We start from the raw sequence: 18284 nt of genomic DNA, 5'->3' as shown, positions 1-18284 counted from the left end.
CCAGCGGGTGCTTGACTCCATGCAGAGCATGCTGAACTCTGCGGTATAAGAATAGGACAGGAGGAGATATGAATAGAACGAAGCCAATCGCCACGCTGTGGAGAAACAGCTCAGCGATGTCCAGGAGCGGCTCGCAAGAGTTCAGTAGAGCTCCAACTGCAGCAGGTCAGGACATGCTTACTCTATTGAACCAAAAGAAAGATCACTGTATGTTATTACTCGACTGGTTGAATGTGGCTGTTTATTGACTTAAAGGTAGGGTTGGAGGTCCTGCAAACTACATTTTGACTTAAAAGTTCAAGCCCATTTCTTCAGAGTTCCCTCCAAAACTCCGCCTCCAGAGCACAGTGACGCACAAACCAGACAGTGATGCCTGCGGTGAGGATGCTGATAGAGAGCATCCTCACCGCAGGCATCACTGTCTGGTACGGGAACACCACACAGGCAGAGAGGAAGGCCCTGCAGAGAGTCATAAAGACTGGGGAAAGGATTATTGGGACAAAACTTCCTACCATGGACTCCATGTATACGCAGCGTTGTAGGAAAAGAGCAGAGGGAATCATTAGAGACTCACTCCACCCCGCTCACACTCTGCTCAAACACAAACGCTGCAAGTACAACCTGAGGCACAGCAGAGCGGACAGCATCAAAACACACAGAACTCGCTTTTTTAACAGTTTTTTCCCGGCCACAGTCAGACTGATGGCAAATCAAAACCACTGAACTCTCTGTAAATTACCAGACACTACCTCACCTAACCATGTGTAACACTATGTGCAATATTCCCTCCCTGATAAATGTGCAATGTCAGAAATGTGCAATACACCCCATAATCTGCTGTATAACTGTATATTTCTTTATTTTTATTTCCCCACATCTTCAACATTTTTTTTATTATTACTTTTATACTTATATTTATATTTATCCTTAAGTGTGTTTATGTTTCGTACTACTGACTCGTAGAACCCGCACAAGATTTCCAATGTGCCTGGACTTTCTGTTTAAGCACAAATGGCAAATAAAAACCTTGAACCTTGAACCTTGAACCTTGAACAATGCTTATTCACGACGATTCACCGGTGACTTTCTCTACTTTTCTGTGACGCAAACCTTTTGGATACTTGTTCGAATGACGACGCGCTGGCGAAAAACAAATCAGTCTGCATCAGCCTTTTTGCAGGCATTTGTTTACTGCACTTCTAACTTTTAGGAGGTTTGGCAGTTAGCAGAATCCAAGGTCAATATGTTGATGACTTATATACAGTACCTCTTGTTCTAGTAATATTAATCATGTGCCAGTGTTTACCCATTTTACCCTCGTTACCACTACACTTAATTGGTTCAGCAGTTCTGTGGCTATTCTTTGAGTCTTGGGTGAAGCGAAGTACTTTTATGTTATGCCTCGGCCTCCCCTAGATGGGGCAGTAAAAACAACCTTTTACTGGCCGTGCACCTTCAGCCAAGACGTTGAGCCTAATGAATACAGAGAAAGCACCCAAACGGGCATTTGAACACTGCTGGTAAAATTGCCATTTCATCCATTGTTCTTATTATTGTGCTCAGAGGACAAAGACCTCTCCTGGAGACAGAGGGACAATTTTGATGCCAATCTTCATGAAACACACTGGGTCACCAGTTGGCCAAGAATTCTCAAGAAGCAGTGCAATCATCCCTTTTCTCTCTTAGCAGTAAAAAAAAAAAAACACAGGCATTGGGTGATTTTCAGGCTTATCTTTGAATTTCACCTCAGCTAAGTGGAGTGATTTAAAGGATCTTAACTCTCCGAGCCAAAATGTCAGCCTCACGACAAGAACGAGGCACAATGGATTGGTGCAACAACACAGAGGTAGTGATGAAAATTGCCTTCAGGCTGCGCTGTAGGAGTAAACAACAGACGAAGAATCTTTTTGTATGTACGTCAGTGGCAGGTACACAGGCACCCACACATGTACAGTACACAAAAAAAACCTGACATTGATTTGTACACATACTCAGATTCACATGCAGGCAAGTACGCATGCACACACTCTCACACACACACACACACAGCTCAATAGGTGGTCTGACAGAAGTGGTTTCTTGTGCATGAATGCTCCTCAAATTTCACTGTGTTGCATCAGCCAGCCCACTGTGTTTGTGCTAAATTAGTTGCCCTTGTTTCTTAGAACAAATGAAATACCAGAGTATGCACTATAAATCACACTCAGATCATACATTTAAATGCAACATAGCTGTGCAGTATTGATGGTATAGATACTCTATATGTTGTGTGCGGTTTTTATTCCTTTCCTTTGTGTTTGTCTTAGTGGGACATTTGCTATGGTATATTTGGGGTAAATGCGTACAAACCCTTTGTGGTAAAATATGAGGAATACATCATTTTGGTAGTACTTGAGAGCATGTTTAGCATGGCGTGTAAAATAGGACCGTTAATGTCATTTATGCGTATACAAGTCAATCGAAGTGGTCATCTTGGTCTTGGTTTGTTGATTGAGTTAAATATTGAAATTCAATATTAGCACAATATTAGTACTCCAACCGTTTTAATGGAACCATTGGCAGATATTTTATACGATTATTTTTTATACATGCTCTCAATATTTGCTTTTCAACCAAATTTAATCTCTTTTGTTGGTTAAGTGATGATTTGATGATGAGATATACACATGTAAAACGTGTACAAGTCGAGTGACATTGTCAGAAACCTCTGATTATACAGATATGGTGATGAGGCTGCCGAGCACTTGTCAGTCTCTGACATCCGCTTGGTTTATTTAACTAATTAGGTGATTAATCACATCATTACTTATTCATTTAATTCTTCAAAAATTCGCTCATTTCATCAGTCATTCACTGAGTCATACAATGTGATACAAACACTTTAACACCACTATACATTAGTTATATTTCCCAGGCCTAATAACTCAACCGTTCACACTTTTCTTTTTGCTATATTATTTGTCTTTACACGTCTCCATGGATTTGTTTGTCAGTCTTGAACTGACAGTTCACCCAACATTATCCGTTTATTATTATACATTTGACTTAGTGACTTTAATGGTGGTGAGCAGTCATTCCATGTGTCTCAAGTAAAGGCGTCCATCGCCGTCCTTTATTCACGTGTGTAAAGGCATCAGAGTCGCTCCACGTGCGTGTCAAACAGCCACATCATGATTGAGCTGTTCGAGTGAGTCAATGCAGCAGAATAAATGAGAATGTGAGTGACAACTGCAATATTCATGATATATACTTTCTGGAGCAGTGTCAGTGCACTGCAGCACTCAGTGCAAGTTGATTTGAATCTCTAAAGTCTAAGAAGGCATAGCAAATATACCCAACATTAAGCCTACTGCATGGTGTGTTATATGTTGCATTCATGTGATTTAACACATTCCTTTTCTTGGGTATGGGTTATAGCTGGTACTGTAAATGTTTCATCACTCCTCCTCCTGTGCCCCGTCTCATTATATGAAAAGAAATATCTCCTATTTTTCCAAATATCAAAAAAGCAAAAACTGAGAGAGTCTTGTGCATGCTGAGACATACAGACCTGCACTGCACATATAAACACACGTGTCTATCCAACACTGGTATGGTTTCCTTGAGTGAAGTTTTGACTTTGTCTTTAATAATGGTAAAAATAGGTGTGTGTGCACACACAGTTTCACACACACACACACACACACACACACAGCCACTGAAAGAGACTTTTCAGAGTTTGGATAATGCTGCTTTAATGTTGTTGTTTTGTTGGTTTGTTTCTAATCTTGTTTTACATTGCGTGTTGTTCTGAGTGCTCCTCCTTGGCAGATTTGGTTGGAAACCATGTTTCAGTTCAAGGGCTGCTTCCTTCATAAGGTTGCACTTTGAGGCCGATTGCAACACTTCACCGCAACTTGGCTGTACTATTTTGAGGGCTCCTCCAAATGCTGCTGACAAAATGTGCTCTTCCATCTGACGGGTGGATCGTTCCCCTTGCACTTTGAATGTTCTGAGACGTTTCAACGCAGCTGAAATCGGTAATTGTATTGTACAAATGTCGAAAAAAAAACAAAACAACTATTGGCGTCTTATGCCCTTAGTGATCTGTGCCACCACTAGCTGCTGCTCTTTTGCAAGGCGGCAAAAGTGATGCATAGCAATATCCATCATTCACCAGACCACATTTTAGTTCAGTTCTTTTTGGTTTATGTGCTAATGAGAGCCAGCCGCTTCATCGGCTTGTATTGAGAAACAGCTCTAGTGGCCTTTGCTCCTTATTCTATTCTATTCTACCCCAGTTTTTTAAACATATTTTACAACTTAAAATGGAGTGATGCGAAGTTCAGGCTGTGATTTTTGTCTTTTTTCTTGTGTCACTTCTCTCATTGACTGTGTTAGAGGCCTGCGTTGCCTATTTTTAGCCTGTTTTTCTTTTCTTTTTGGATTCTATTCCGTGCGGATTTTCAAAGCTTTTCTCGTTTGTGTGTCTGTTGCACCGCATTTTTGTCTGTTGAGTCGTGACCTTCGTGCTATCGCCTGCATTTTTAGTACCTCAATATCAGGTGCACTGAGTGGCAGTTATTGGTCTGGTGTCAGTGGCTGAGGCTCAGGCGTTACCTCTCTTTAAGACTGATCTCATTTCCTGCACACTTCCTCTATGGGGTTAACGGCTGGCAGGCTCACACACAACTCTGGCTGAGGCAAACACAGCAGGAAAAACAAAATAAGAACCAGTGCTGTCATTGAACTTGACAAGAAGAATATGATATGGGCCCACTGTCATTTTTGCCATGTATCTGTTTCAAATATCTAGTAAGTGATAAGTGTCTAGTGCTAATGATGGATGCAAAAGAGAAAAAGAGGTTTTATGTGGGTCTTTTGAAATTGATATTTAAGTTGTTATTTAACCACGCAGTCAAACATGTTACACATCTCATTAAGATGACTTGGGTTGCAAAGAAACTAATCAAAACAATTGCTAAAGGTAAATTATAAGTCAAAAAATGAAGGTTATTATGACAAACTAGGGCCTACCAATCCTTATTTTGCTAATGGCTTGAGATGGCCCAGCCTATCTTCCCAGCATGCATGTGTCAAGTACGACTATTTTCGTGTGTTGTTTGGCACAGCAAAGAGCCTGTAGTGCTGAAGTAGCTGAAGTGGGAAAGCAGAGGAGAATTTGACACTGAAGAGCGTAAGGATGATGTTTTACTGAAGAATGAACAGAATGCACGAGTGGAGGTTCTTCATAACTCCTTCAAAAAAAACAATCGGGTCATACATTTAGTAAGATGTAAGAAGAAAAAAAAAAACCTTATGTGAAGCCTTTTTGGTTTGTAGGGAACATATAATTGAATTCACAATCGTGTAACTTACTGTTTGCCCTACTTTTAAGTGAAGTATTCTGAATGTGACACTGCAAATCAGGAATAAAATCGAAACAAGGGGATTTCTTACTTTATTGAAGTCATTCATATTACAGCTTGTTTGGTAAATATTGTGTTAGGTTTTCAGAAATATGGCCTGTTGTTGGGTAGCATTGAATATCTTCTCTTCAGCATGTAGAATAAGACATGTACAAGTCAATATTATATTATACTAAATTATATTTCACACATTTTTAGCTTTAACAAATATTGTACCACACGATTAATTGTTCCGCCCTACCTTGAAGCCATAGAAAAGAACAGACTGTTCACGATAACTTTTAAATGACCTTACACATGATTAAGAGTGACCTACCTTTGAAAAAAGAACATTGTGTGACACAGAGTTTGACAAACTGGTTAAGAAATGATTTTAATGACACTTCAGTCCCATACAATTTCAGTAAATGATTTTATTTATCTCCATTAAGTTCAAGTAAAAAAAACAACAAAAAAAAACACTCACATACACTTAAGTAAATTCAATTTGCCTTCCATTCCATTCCATACCATTCAGTATAAGTCATTGTGACACACTTCAATCAATCAGTGTATGAGGCAAACGTTTATGTTCAGTTGCGGTGGCCGTTAAAGGAAAGCTCAGCTCAGCTTATAGTTCCTTGGGAGACCTTCGGTTATATATCATCAGCGGTGCAATGCAGCCATCCATTATGCACCATAATGTTATATACCAATGTCTTTGATTTGACTGTCTGGTAGACTGAGTGGAGGCCCAGAGAAGAGGAAAAGGAAGTGTGATAAAATGTCAATGGAAAACCTAGTGGGGGCCTCTATCTGCCCACTTTAACTGGGGTTAGTAACCACAGACGAATATGGAAGGAGGCAGATAGGGAGACCTCAAACTGATCCCAGCATGGCTGTGATAGGACTAACCTCGCTGTGGTATTTCTGATGCCTGACCCTCGCAGAAAACGTGTTACACTGTGGTCTTTCAGTACAAATCATATATATATGTATATACATAAGTACATAATGTACATGAACTTTTAAAACCTCTTCATAATACACCTTTAACATAACTAAGCAAACATACAAACATCAAGTAAATATTCACATTATTACACACTGCCTTTAATAGAATGTCTAATGTTCAGCATAACTGTTGTTATGTTATGTTAAGTATTCATGAATAATCTATGTTTTAATGTTGAAAGTGAAATGCTGTACACATTCTTTCACATTCTGGGCATGTTTCTCAGCAGAGCTTTGCATATTGTATGAGTACATGTCCTTAATGTTGTCTTTGCTCCCCTGCGACCAAATTGTGAATATTATTTCATAGCGGATGTCATATACATACATTTGTACCGGAATGTCCTCAGATGCACACATTGTGTTTTTTGTTTTTTTTTCAAATCTACATAACGTAGATGAGAAATATTAGAACATTAGAGCATCTTGTATAGTGAATGGCATTCATAGTATATATTTCTTCCAAACAAAAAAGAAAGAACTTTCAAACAACTTTTTCAAACAACAATTAACATAATTCTCACCATATAATACATAAGAACCACCAGACATTACTAAACTGAAATGAAAACCCTTGAAATGCAGTTGATGGACGTGACAGTGGGGATGACAACAATTAAATGTTTTAAGTGACAAACAACTGTTTGACATGTACTCACAGAACATTCCTTTTTACTTTGTTTATCTTTTTACCACTCTGTTCTCCTCCTCCTTGTCTTCATTCCCCCGTGTTTTGTAGGTCACTTTCCACACCTGCACAGATGTAAAGAAAACACATGTCTAAACATATCAATAAAACAGATAATGCACTTAGCAATGAAATGGAGGAGATGGTCACACTGGGTGACATAAAAGGGGACTAATGGATACTTTAAGCTCTTCGCTAAAATGTATTGCCCGTTATCTAAGTTACTTTTCATTTGCAGTCACTATTATGTAACTGGAACAGGTCTTGCCAAAAGTAGACCTTAAAAAAACCTTCCGCAGTTTTGAAACCTAAACAAGAGAACGACGTGGCCTGCAGGGGACGTGCATACAGAGCATCTGTCTGAGGGGCCCGCATGTCATCATCTGAATAAGAATTTGGACACACTGACGTGCATTGTGCCACACAAAAACTTTGACCTGTTATCTCAAGTCACCTCGCTTTTATTTACGTTGCGCCAGAACCTAAAACAAGTTATCTCAGAGACAGAAAATCTGCACGACATAGCCATGATGTGATCTCCACTCAGCATTTTGGAGAGTGCAGTCTGACGAGTTACTCCTCTATGCAAAACAAAAAGGGCCTCACAAATCACCACTCTTTAATACTATATTATTAAACAGGAACTGACACATAAATCACTTGAAGTCTACATTATGCCCAGAGGGTATATGTCTTTTGCACCGTCTGGCTGTCTGTCTCCCATCATGTCAGTCTGGCACCCTGCACATCCGGATCACTATTATTACGACAAACATAACATTTAACAGAGTATAATATTTTAGGCACAATTATACAATATCCAAGATTGAAAGTCGGATACCTTATTTAAAGATGTCTTTTTAGACGCAGGCACACACACACGTGTACACGTCTGACTGAGAAGAAATTTGAGTCGGAAAACACAACTACAACTTAGCCTGCGACACATCTAACATGAGCTCGCGAAAGAGGATGTTTGTGTGGAAATCAAACTAACGAAAACAGAGAGAGAGATTATAATGGTGAGCGATTATGCTTAGAGCAGCAGTGAGATAAAATTACCCACCAGACTGTGTTTCTCGTACTGTACGTCAAACACTCAGACAGTTCAACTCTATCAGTGTGTGTCATCTGTCAACATTGCAGTCATGACTCACTATGACAAATCTGAGCATGCACACAGACACACGCACACACAGACACACAAAGAACAATTGTCTCATCTGCTCAAATGTATCAATACTCTGTTTATTCTCCTACAGTTAGAAACAAATACAATAGTCCACAGTTCTTTGTAATAACCTCATCTTATAAAACACAGCGCCTGGCTTTCCCTGAGACGTTAATGTGGCACAACAACATGGTGGAGGAAATTCTATTGTCCAGTGTGTGCGTGCGCAATCGTCTCTGTAAAGTCCTCGACACCAACTCCCTGCTCACACGAGACCAGAACCAGAAATAGCCTTTTCTTTATGTTGGATATGTGAACCTGTGGCTTCCGTACCCACATAATTCATATAAGCAAAAACAAAAGCACCCAGTCAAGACAACATCAAGTTCAGCTCATACAAAGATGGTGTTGAAGGAGAGAAGAAAAGAAGTAGGGGTGTGAATGGAAAAGAATATATTGTAACAGGAGAAAAGAAAGGAAAAAAAAAAGAAACCCCAAACAAATTAAATCACATCCCTTTCCTGCCTCTCCCCACACTCCTGTCTTCCTCTACCTCCTCCTATTTTTCCACTCTATGGTTCTGCTCATTCTTTTCAACTCGTTTTGCTGCTTCAACACCCCACCACCACCCTTTCTGTCAGTCCCTGTCTGTCTCTCCCTCCCCATAAGCAGACAGGCAGAGACAGGGAGGCTGTTGTTGTGCTTGCAGTTTGACACTATCAGCTCATAAATCCGTGTCAACAGCTTGTATGTCTCCTCTCCTTTCCTCTCCTCTCCTCTCCTCTCCTCTCGTCTGTATCCCTCACTCCCTCCCTCCAGTGGTGAAAGAGTGGAGGAACCCATTGACCTACCAGTGAGTATTTGATTGGCATAGCCACACAGTTACAGACATAAACACACCGTGAAAGCAGATGGACACAGATAGACAGACATACAGTTCATTAATGAAAGAATGATTGATTGATTGATTGATTGATTGATTCACTGATTCACTCACATGTATTTCTGTGACTTTCCCTTCCTCTGTCTCACTCCTCTCTCTCGTCCTCGCTCCTGTCTCTCTTCCCCTCAGGCGACTTTTGTCGGCAGACAGTCGTCACTGACAAGTGCTTCCTGTGGTTGGGGGTAAACACCTGGGTAATGAGGCCACAGTGCACAACAACCACCAAAAAAAAAAGAAAGAAAGAAAGAAAGAAAACTTCCCTCCAAGGTTCACAGCCTCACTCTCTGCACATGCAGGTGTATACTATTGACTCACAACCAGGTCATGCCATCACATAGAGGCACATGCGGTCTATGCACACAAGCCTGGGGAAAGACATGTACAGACATGCCTGCACATAAACACACACAGCCACACATGAGAAGTGTGCGCTTGGCTCGGAGTCCCAAACAAGCGGTGAACCAACCCAGCTACAGTGTGTCAGCCAAGACTCAATACCCAGACTGACTGCAGTGTTAAAGGCACGCTGTAATGGGTTGAGGTGAGGGGGAACGAACCGAAGTGGAGCGTCTTCTGCTCCTTCACCGTCACTAATAGTTGATTCTCTCAAACTTAGAAACAAGTCCCATACCCCAAGGTTTGAGCGATTTGCCGCGTGTCTGAAGATCCTGACTGACTGCGCTGCAAAGTTGTGCTGTGGTGTGTAGTGTGAGAGCTGCTGCACGCAGTCAAGTGTAGAGTTGTAACTCTGGCTGCAGTGGTACTTATACACTACATGTCACTCCAAGAGGTTTTCTCAGGCAAACTGATGACCCATTACACGGGCGTCTCAGGTCATTGAAACGCCCGTATCTGAACATCATGCACGTTTCCCATGACGTGAAATAATCTGTGAGTCATGGGTGTAATGATCTCGTCAAACCCATTCGCACAATATTCAGACATTTGTTCTGAGCTGTTTCTAAGTGAAGTCTTCGGACTTGGCAACCATGAAGGCATTGGCTCAAGGATGTTGAAACATTATTATTTGATTTATTTATTTATTTATTTATTTTAAATATGCAGGTAAAAAAATAATATGTAACTACTTCTGAACGAGCTGGTGCAAACTGTAGGTACAGCAGAAGGTCAGGGTTTCATTCTCCAGCTTCTGTGTGTCCCTGGGCAAAATACTTGCAAATTGCAAATTGCTGCTGGCAGCTGTGCCAGCAGCATGGAAATGGGTCTGAATGGTGTGTGGTAAAAAAAAAGCACTGCATATAGAACAGTGCATGAATTAGTATTTATAGGCATGAAGACTGTTGATAGTAGTTTGTGCAGTCATCAAGGCTAGAAGACCTTTACCAATTGAACACATGCACTGGACGCAGATAAAAGTCTCTCATAAATCTCTCTCTCTCTCTATATATATGTATATATTCTTTATTTAATTTGAAATACACTAACTCTTGAGGTGCCTGAAAGTCGTAGGTTTAAGAGAATCACTGAGGCAAATAAGGTGGGCCAACATACACAACAATTGCAACTAATAGTGCATTTCCATGCCACTCTCGTTATGTTACTGATAACCAAATTGTTTTGTGTCGCGGCAAAATTACACATTTCTGCTTTTACTGCTTTAAAGTCCCAGAGATGCTCCATGTCAAAAGCAAGCAAGGGTACGAGTGATTCACTCTCGACTCATCTTATTGTGTTATCGCAGGACAATACATCACTGCCTGCATCTCGTGTGTCACGGGAACAACAGGGAAGCCCGTGGTGAATCATCAGCCCTGCCAGACGAGCAGAGCTGGAAAAGCCTTTTAACTGTTTTAGTTGTGCAGGGGTTGTGTTGTCTGAAGGGCATCACACAGAGCAATTGTGTTAAGTGTAACTAACTGGCAAAAACACCACCGTGCATATCTATACTGTATTTATGATATCTGGAGAGTGTATGTGTTCATGGCAGTGTCTGACTCTTCGTGTGTGTGTGTGTGTGTGTGTGTTTATATCGGTGTGGCCACACGTGTCTTTGTGTGCAAAGGAAATGGCTGACAGTGAAAAATGTGACCAATTCTAATTTTAATTGCCAATGAAAAAGGGGCCTCCATATTTATGGATTCTGTCCAGATGAACAGAGGAGCCAGGTTTAAGCATGGAAGCATATCCCTTATCACAATTAAAAAGAGCTTTAACATGACTGCAACCCCTTGAAGTTAGATTAGTACTAATATTGGAGAGATCAACTCTGGCTTCGAACAAAAAAAAATCCCTGAATGGGGAAAAAAGAAATTATTTAACAGCGCCAAAGGTAATGTATTTCTCTCTCTCTCTCTCTTTTGAATTAGCCTTGTGCTATTTCTTGATAGATGTTCTTCACATTCTTATTCTGTCTTTTGAACATGAAATTACTTGACGGGTACATGAAAAAATATGCTTGGAGTCTGACCTAGGGACTTGATTGAAAGAAGAAAAGAAAGAAGATGGAAAAAAAACGAATTTGACAGCACAGTTTGAGATGCTTTTTAAATCAGTGAGCCTTGGACTGACAGTGAAATGAAATCTTCCCAGTTGACTATACAATACATGAAATCCCAGTTAACATAAGTGACTTTATTGTGAGAATGTGAAAGCGTATTGTAACTGTATTGCCACTTTGTACGCCGAGACAAACGCATGTCTGTGGACTTGAGTGAAATTCCCCGTTATGACAGACGAAAATGTGATTCGGCCGGTTCTAGCGTAAAGAAAGACAAACCTATGGGTTGCAAGTGAGACCCGTGTAATTAGAGAGAAAGAGAGTATGAGAGCGCTTGACCTCAGGCACCGAAACAAGAGGCAAGAGAGGGGGGGACAAGGTGGAGAAAATCATCTCATGTTAACCTGATGGAGGGAAAAAAGTGAGCAGCACCGAGAGCAACCCAGCAAACAGAGAGCAGCTGCTGAGGATTTACATCCTGTAAATTATTCATGTAATCAGCTGTAGGACCAAAGAGACAAGAGAGATGGAGACACAGACAACAAGAGAGAGAGAGAGAAAAAACCGGGCTACAGAAGTAAGAGATGGAAAGAGAGAGAAGTGCAAATACAGACAGGTATTGTGTACTGTATTAGAGTACAAAGAGAAAATGTAACACTTACCCTGACAGTCCTGTCTAGACGAGACTAGATCTTTCCCTCTGCCACACCTGGAAGATAAAGTAACTGTGTTGAGATTGTGCGCTTTAATCTTTCCTTACATGCACAGTTTCAGCTGCTTCCAGCTTATGAATGATAACTGAACTTAATGACTTGTACTATAAATCCTGCTGCAGTGCACAGTGTGAAGAGGAAGTAAAGGGAAACACATTAAATAATTGACTGTATGTACTGTAGCTTTATATGATGATTACAAACACCCCTGCAGGCACTATTCTGAATATTAACACCAAGACCTGCATTCAAACACAATGCAAAACCCAACAGCAAGCAATCACATATGAGGGGAGCTCATCCCTATGAAGTACTTGTGTTTTATTTTTATTTTTTGACTGTTTTTTTTGGTTTTCAATTGCTAACAAGCATTGTTCAAAACTCAGTCAGCAAAACAGAAGTGCATGTGGAGCAAACTGTGAATCCTTTTTTTTTTTCCATTGCTTTCACACAAAATGTATTCAGTGACCACAGTTACCGAAATTCATGAACTCCTCTCTCAGTCACAGAGTCCACCACCTGCAAAACAATGCACTTTTGTGTGGCACATTTCACCAACGCTTACTCACTTTGTTCCCAAAAGAACGATGGGAAACCATTTAAATCATTTTAAAAATCGCCTCCTTCTTCTTCTGCCTATTGACAATAAAAGTAAATGATAATAATCATTTTCAGAGGAGGTGGAGTGAATATGAAATTGTGTCTTCTTTTAATTTGTATTCTAGCCCTACGTTTTTGTGATTCAGCATTTTTTGTTTACAGTAAACTGTTTATTTTTACTGGAAATCACTATGGAAATGCACTACAAATGTAACTGAATAGCTGCATTGTTGATTCATTCTTGCTGCAATAATCAAGTACAGCCACTGAATGTCTGTATATATATACATATATATATATATATATATATACATATATTATAATAAAATACAGATTCCTCATGAAAACATTCAAACTTTTTTTTATATAATGCTCTCTGCTGTTAGTATTTCATAGTTCAGTGTGCTCAAAGTGACAGTGTTTACTTCCTGAGTGAGACGGGTTGCCAGTGTTGTGTGTATGATGTGTTTTGGAGGTGAGACTAACTGTTGAGATGTGAGATGCACATTGAGACTGCAGACTGTGTGAAGAGTTTTGCAAAAGCATAGCTCCAGTATCGACCCATTCTATAATGTTATGAGTATGGTAGGAGGGTAAATTTGGACATATGGTCAAAATCACAACATAGAGATTCGCAAATTGACACGGGATAGATTCCACAGAGGAAAGCTGAGGACAATCTCATCTGGTTATTCAGACTGCCTCTCCAATGATGTCACCATGCACAATTAACTGGATAATACAGAACACATCAGAAAATGCCAAGAAGAAATAATGACCTATAACTGCACCCTCTGCACTCTCTCTCTCCCTGTGCTCAGTCATACACTTTGACGCCCAAGAGCTTTTTGAGAAGATGCTGATCCACAAATTCCCATGGGTTTGGTGGAGTGGACTGGAGCCAGTGGAAATTGCAAACAAACACTGGAGCTGCTGTGTCTGATGCGAGCACAAACAACCTCAAAGCCCTCGTTCTCACATATCACATCTGCGTGAGCAACAGTGCATGTGTTTGGTGTACGTGAGAGAAAGTGTGTCAGTATGTGTTACCTCATCTGGACCAGTAGTAGACCAAAACCTGGTCCTAACGAGGCAGAACCTAATTTCTTACAGTGGTGTTTAAGTTTAGGTTTAGGGATTAACTGGTCATGAGGATTTTTTAAAAATTGCTGCGCAACCATGTGTGTGTGTGTATGTGTGTGTATGTGTGTGTGTATTTTGGGTTGCAAGGCCTAGAAGGGGATTCAAAGGCATTACAGCATTAGATTTATGAGGACATTCGCAGTAACAGTGGCAATAAAACAAAGATCCCAGCTCCTGTCAAAAGTTCATATTAGGTCTTACTAAGAGCATGGGAGGGTGAGCGAGAAAGAGATGGGATGTGGGTAGAGGGTAAAGAACAACGTGAGACTAGGGGACAAGTGGAAAAGAGCCAAAGAGCTGAAGAAAAACAAAGAATAAACTATTTCAAAACAGGGAGAGAGAAACATCTCATGACAGGCTGAAGGGGAGAAAGGCCACAAACAACAATTCAAAGAGCAACTGAGAGGAACAGTTCACAGTCTCCCCCCCACACACTCCACCCCTCCTGTCTCTCCACCCCATGGCTCTGGTGGCCAAACCCACACCACATTATGTGTCCCTGGGTTTTTTATAATGGCTGGGTGTGTTCGGGTCCCGCACTTAAGTCATCTGCAGTTAAATCCCCATTCCTAATTAGTGGTGGGAACCAGAATGAAAAGTGGAACAAACAGATTGGTTGGGGAACAATTAAACATCACTGAGGGAAAACAATATTTTCAAACAATATTTCGCATCATGGGGGTGTTTCGGATGCCACATAAGGCATATAACGTGTAATCATGATGCTGTGGATTTCAACTAATGACTGACAATATGTCTCTCACACATACATATGGCTGACAGAGGAACAGCTGTGTGCGCAGTGACTGACTCAACAACATTTTGACACACTTTGAAGGAGCTAAATGGATGTCTTTGAAGGAGGGTTTAAAGCAACACTGCACAACCTTTTTTTAAACTTTAAATAACAGATTCAGTAAATAATACATTTTGGTACTTTTTGTGTAGTCCCACTCCGCACCTGATAATTGGAAAATTGTGTAGCTTAAAGGACCAATATGCAATGTTCTGCCACAGGAATATGTGTGCAGTAAATATACTGTAAGTACTAATGTCTAATACTCTTGCAGACAGGCCGATGTGTGTTATTATTAGACTTACTTTTATTTGCACACACACACCAATTAGTAATAGTACATTTAAATTCAACCCATCCTTTTTTACACACCATAAGTGAATACACTATATTCACTGACTACTGGTGGAGCAATTGGAGGTTGGGTACCTCGCTCAGGGACACTCTGGCCTGGGATTTGAACCGGCAACCCACCTTGCAAGCCCAGTTCCCTTCTACTTAGCCATAGGCTTCCCAGGCCCGTTTTGGAAGCTGGTCCAACAGTTACTTTTGAGAAGACAATGTATGTAAACTCCTTTCAAATGGTGTCCTTTGCCTGTTCATCTGGACAAATGCATTTGAACATCCATCCTCCACATGAGGGTCACTCGGGCGATGTGTCACTCTCAGCTGGCAAAGGCGGGGTACGCCCTGGACATATTGCCAGTCTATCACAAGGCTACATAGAGACAAACAACCATCCACTCTCACACTCACACCTCAATTTAGAGGCAACTCTCATGCCGAGGCAATTATGATGTCTGCCTGGATGCAGCAATAGGCACAGCAAGGTGACTCTCCGAATGTACTTTCAAAGCTTTTTCTTTTTTAGAAATAAGAGAGTTAAGAACAACTAACTTGGAGAAAGTCTTTCCCCTCTTGGACATAATACATTATTTCACGCATGCATTATGTTACATGTCTGTTTTCACTGGTGAGTGGCTATAATAGGCATGATTGCTTACTGACATTATATCAGAATCAGAATCAGAATCAGAATCAGAAGAGCTTTATTGCCAAGTACGATTTGCACATACAAGGAATTTGTTCTGGTGTCATTGGCGCATAACAAGCATACAAAATTTTTAAAAGTGAACAGTAAACGTATATATACACAGTATATAAATGTTTTTAAAGATGAAAAAGAGCACTACAGAAAGAGCAGTAAAGAGCAGTAAAGAGCAGTACGACTGGGCAGAAGTGAGTAACAGTGCAAAGTGTAATAAGTAATAGTAATGACGTTAATATAACGCATAAAAGGATGTAATGATAATGTGACATGTAGAGGCAGAGGAGGAGTGTGAGGAGTCAGAGTGTCAGGGGGGGTCTCCGGGCCTTGTTGATAAGGCTAGTAGCAGACGGGAAAAAACTGTTCTTGTGGCGTGAGGTTCTGGTCCTGATGGACCGCAGCCTCCTGCCAGAGGGGAGTGACTCAAAGAGTTTCTGTCCGGGGTGGGAGGGATCAGCCATAATCTTTCCTGCACGCCTCAGAGTTCTGGAGGCGAACAGGTCCTGGAGAGATGGAAGATTGCAGCCGATCACCTTCTCTGCAGACCGAATGACACGCTGCAGTCTGCCCTTGTCCTTGGCCGTGGCAGCAGCGTACCAGATGGTGATGGAGGAGGTGAGGATGGACTCAATGATGGAGGAGTAGAAGTGCACCATCATTGTCTTTGGCAGGTTGAATTTCTTCAGCTGCCGCAGGAAGTACATCCTCTGCTGGGCTTTTTTGATGAGAGAGCTGATGTTCAGCTCCCACTTGAGGTCCTGGGTGATGATAGTTCCCAGGAAGCGAAAGGAATCCACAGTGTCAACTGTGGAGTCACAGAGGTTGATGGGTGCAGGTGAGGCTGAGTTCTTCCTGAAGTCCACGATCATCTCCACTGTCTTTAGAGCGTTGAGCTCTAGGTTGTTTTGGTTGCACCAAGTGACCAGCTGGTCAACCTCCCACCTGTAGGCGGACTCGTCACCATCAGAGATGAGTCCGATGAGGGTGGTGTCGTCCGCGAACTTCAGGAGCTTGACGGACTGGTGACTGGAGGTGCAGCTGTTTGTGTACAGGGAGAAGAGCAGAGGAGAAAGAACGCAGCCCTGGGGGGATCCGGTGCTGATGACCTGTGAGTCGGAGACATGTTTTCCCAGCTTCACATGCTGCTTCCTGTCAGACAGGAAGTCAGTGATCCACCTGCAGATGGAGTCAGGCACGCTCAGCTGGGAGAGCTTCTCCTGGAGCAGAGCCGGGATGATGGTGTTGAAGGCAGAGCTGAAATCCACAAACAGGATCCTGGCGTAGGTTCCTGCAGAGTCCAGGTGCTGGAGGATGTGGTGGAGGGCCAGATTAATTGCATCGTCTACAGACCTGTTGGCTCTGTAGGCAAACTGCAGTGGGTCCAGGAGGGGGTTGGTGATGGCTTTCAGGTGTGAAAGCACAAGACGCTCAAAGGACTTCATAACAACAGAGGTCAGGGCGACGGGTCTGTAGTCATTGAGTCCTGTGGTCCTTGGCTTTTTGGGAACAGGGATTATCACAATCGCCTTGGTTTTGATCTGACATGCTTGCTCAACTGCAATGACGAGTGGCACTCACGTATTGCCTATAGGTCTTTTCCTCATAGTCACTGACTCAAACTGCTACAATCAGGCCCAGCGACTTCAAGAGCAATGCAAGAGTAGTAATTACTTGCCACTTTAACTTGAATTAATTGCAGTGTTAAGAACGTCTGTAAGTAAATGTTGTTATTTATGCTCTAAACAAATCTCATGTGAATGAGACCCTTGGTCTCAATGAGATTACCTGTTTAAAGGTAATCTCATTGGCGGGGTTTGCCAGAGTAAATGTAACATACAGTTGCTTTGGAAGACAAACAAATGTGTGGGGATTTGTAAACTATGGGCTCATTTTCATTAGGAACTGGATTTTTTTTCTTTCTTTTTTTTTTATTGCATTGCTTTGTCAGAGGAACTGACTGCGGTGGACCACTTTATAAAGAGTGGACCATTCAAAACACATTGTTTAATGAGTAAATAAAGATATTTATCTGAATTACTGTAACAACTGGGGATAGATTGCTAACACATGTATGTGGTGAGCATTGCTATGTAAGAAATCTTAAAGTCAATGTGCTAAAAACATTTTTTTTTTTTCCCCTTTCGGCTTCTCCCTCTCTCGGGGTCACCACAGCGGATGATCCGCATATTTGATTTGGCAGAGATTTTTACAGCAGATGCTCTTCCAGAAGCAACCCTACCATTTATCCGGGCTCGGGACCGGCACCGGCTGTGCCCCCCCATTGCTGGGGTCAATTTAAATTATCCAATTAACAGTGAGCCAT

The 18284-nt window shown here is 41.4% G+C and overlaps 2 long non-coding RNA genes across 3 annotated transcripts in view; one reads left to right on the top strand and one right to left on the bottom strand.

Moving 5' to 3' along the window:
- The window catches only part of LOC122774951, a 170434-nt gene that overhangs the window by 72113 nt on the left and 80037 nt on the right, over nt 1-18284 (top strand). The window lies entirely within an intron of this gene.
- The window catches only part of LOC122774950, a 94752-nt gene continuing 81900 nt past the window's right edge, over nt 5433-18284 (bottom strand). For both annotated transcript variants that reach the window (XR_006361035.1, XR_006361036.1), the window contains exons 5-7: nt 12324-12370; nt 9258-9373; nt 5433-7154 (exon numbers count right to left, since the gene is read on the bottom strand). This is a non-coding gene — a long non-coding RNA (uncharacterized LOC122774950). The remainder of the gene's footprint in view (nt 7155-9257; nt 9374-12323; nt 12371-18284) is intronic.

This window comes from Solea senegalensis, linkage group LG9, assembly GCF_019176455.1.
Source record: "Solea senegalensis isolate Sse05_10M linkage group LG9, IFAPA_SoseM_1, whole genome shotgun sequence".
Taxonomy (NCBI): domain Eukaryota; kingdom Metazoa; phylum Chordata; class Actinopteri; order Pleuronectiformes; family Soleidae; genus Solea; species Solea senegalensis.
Note: the sequence above shows the minus strand (reverse complement) of the source record. Positions and strands in the feature narration are given on the sequence as shown.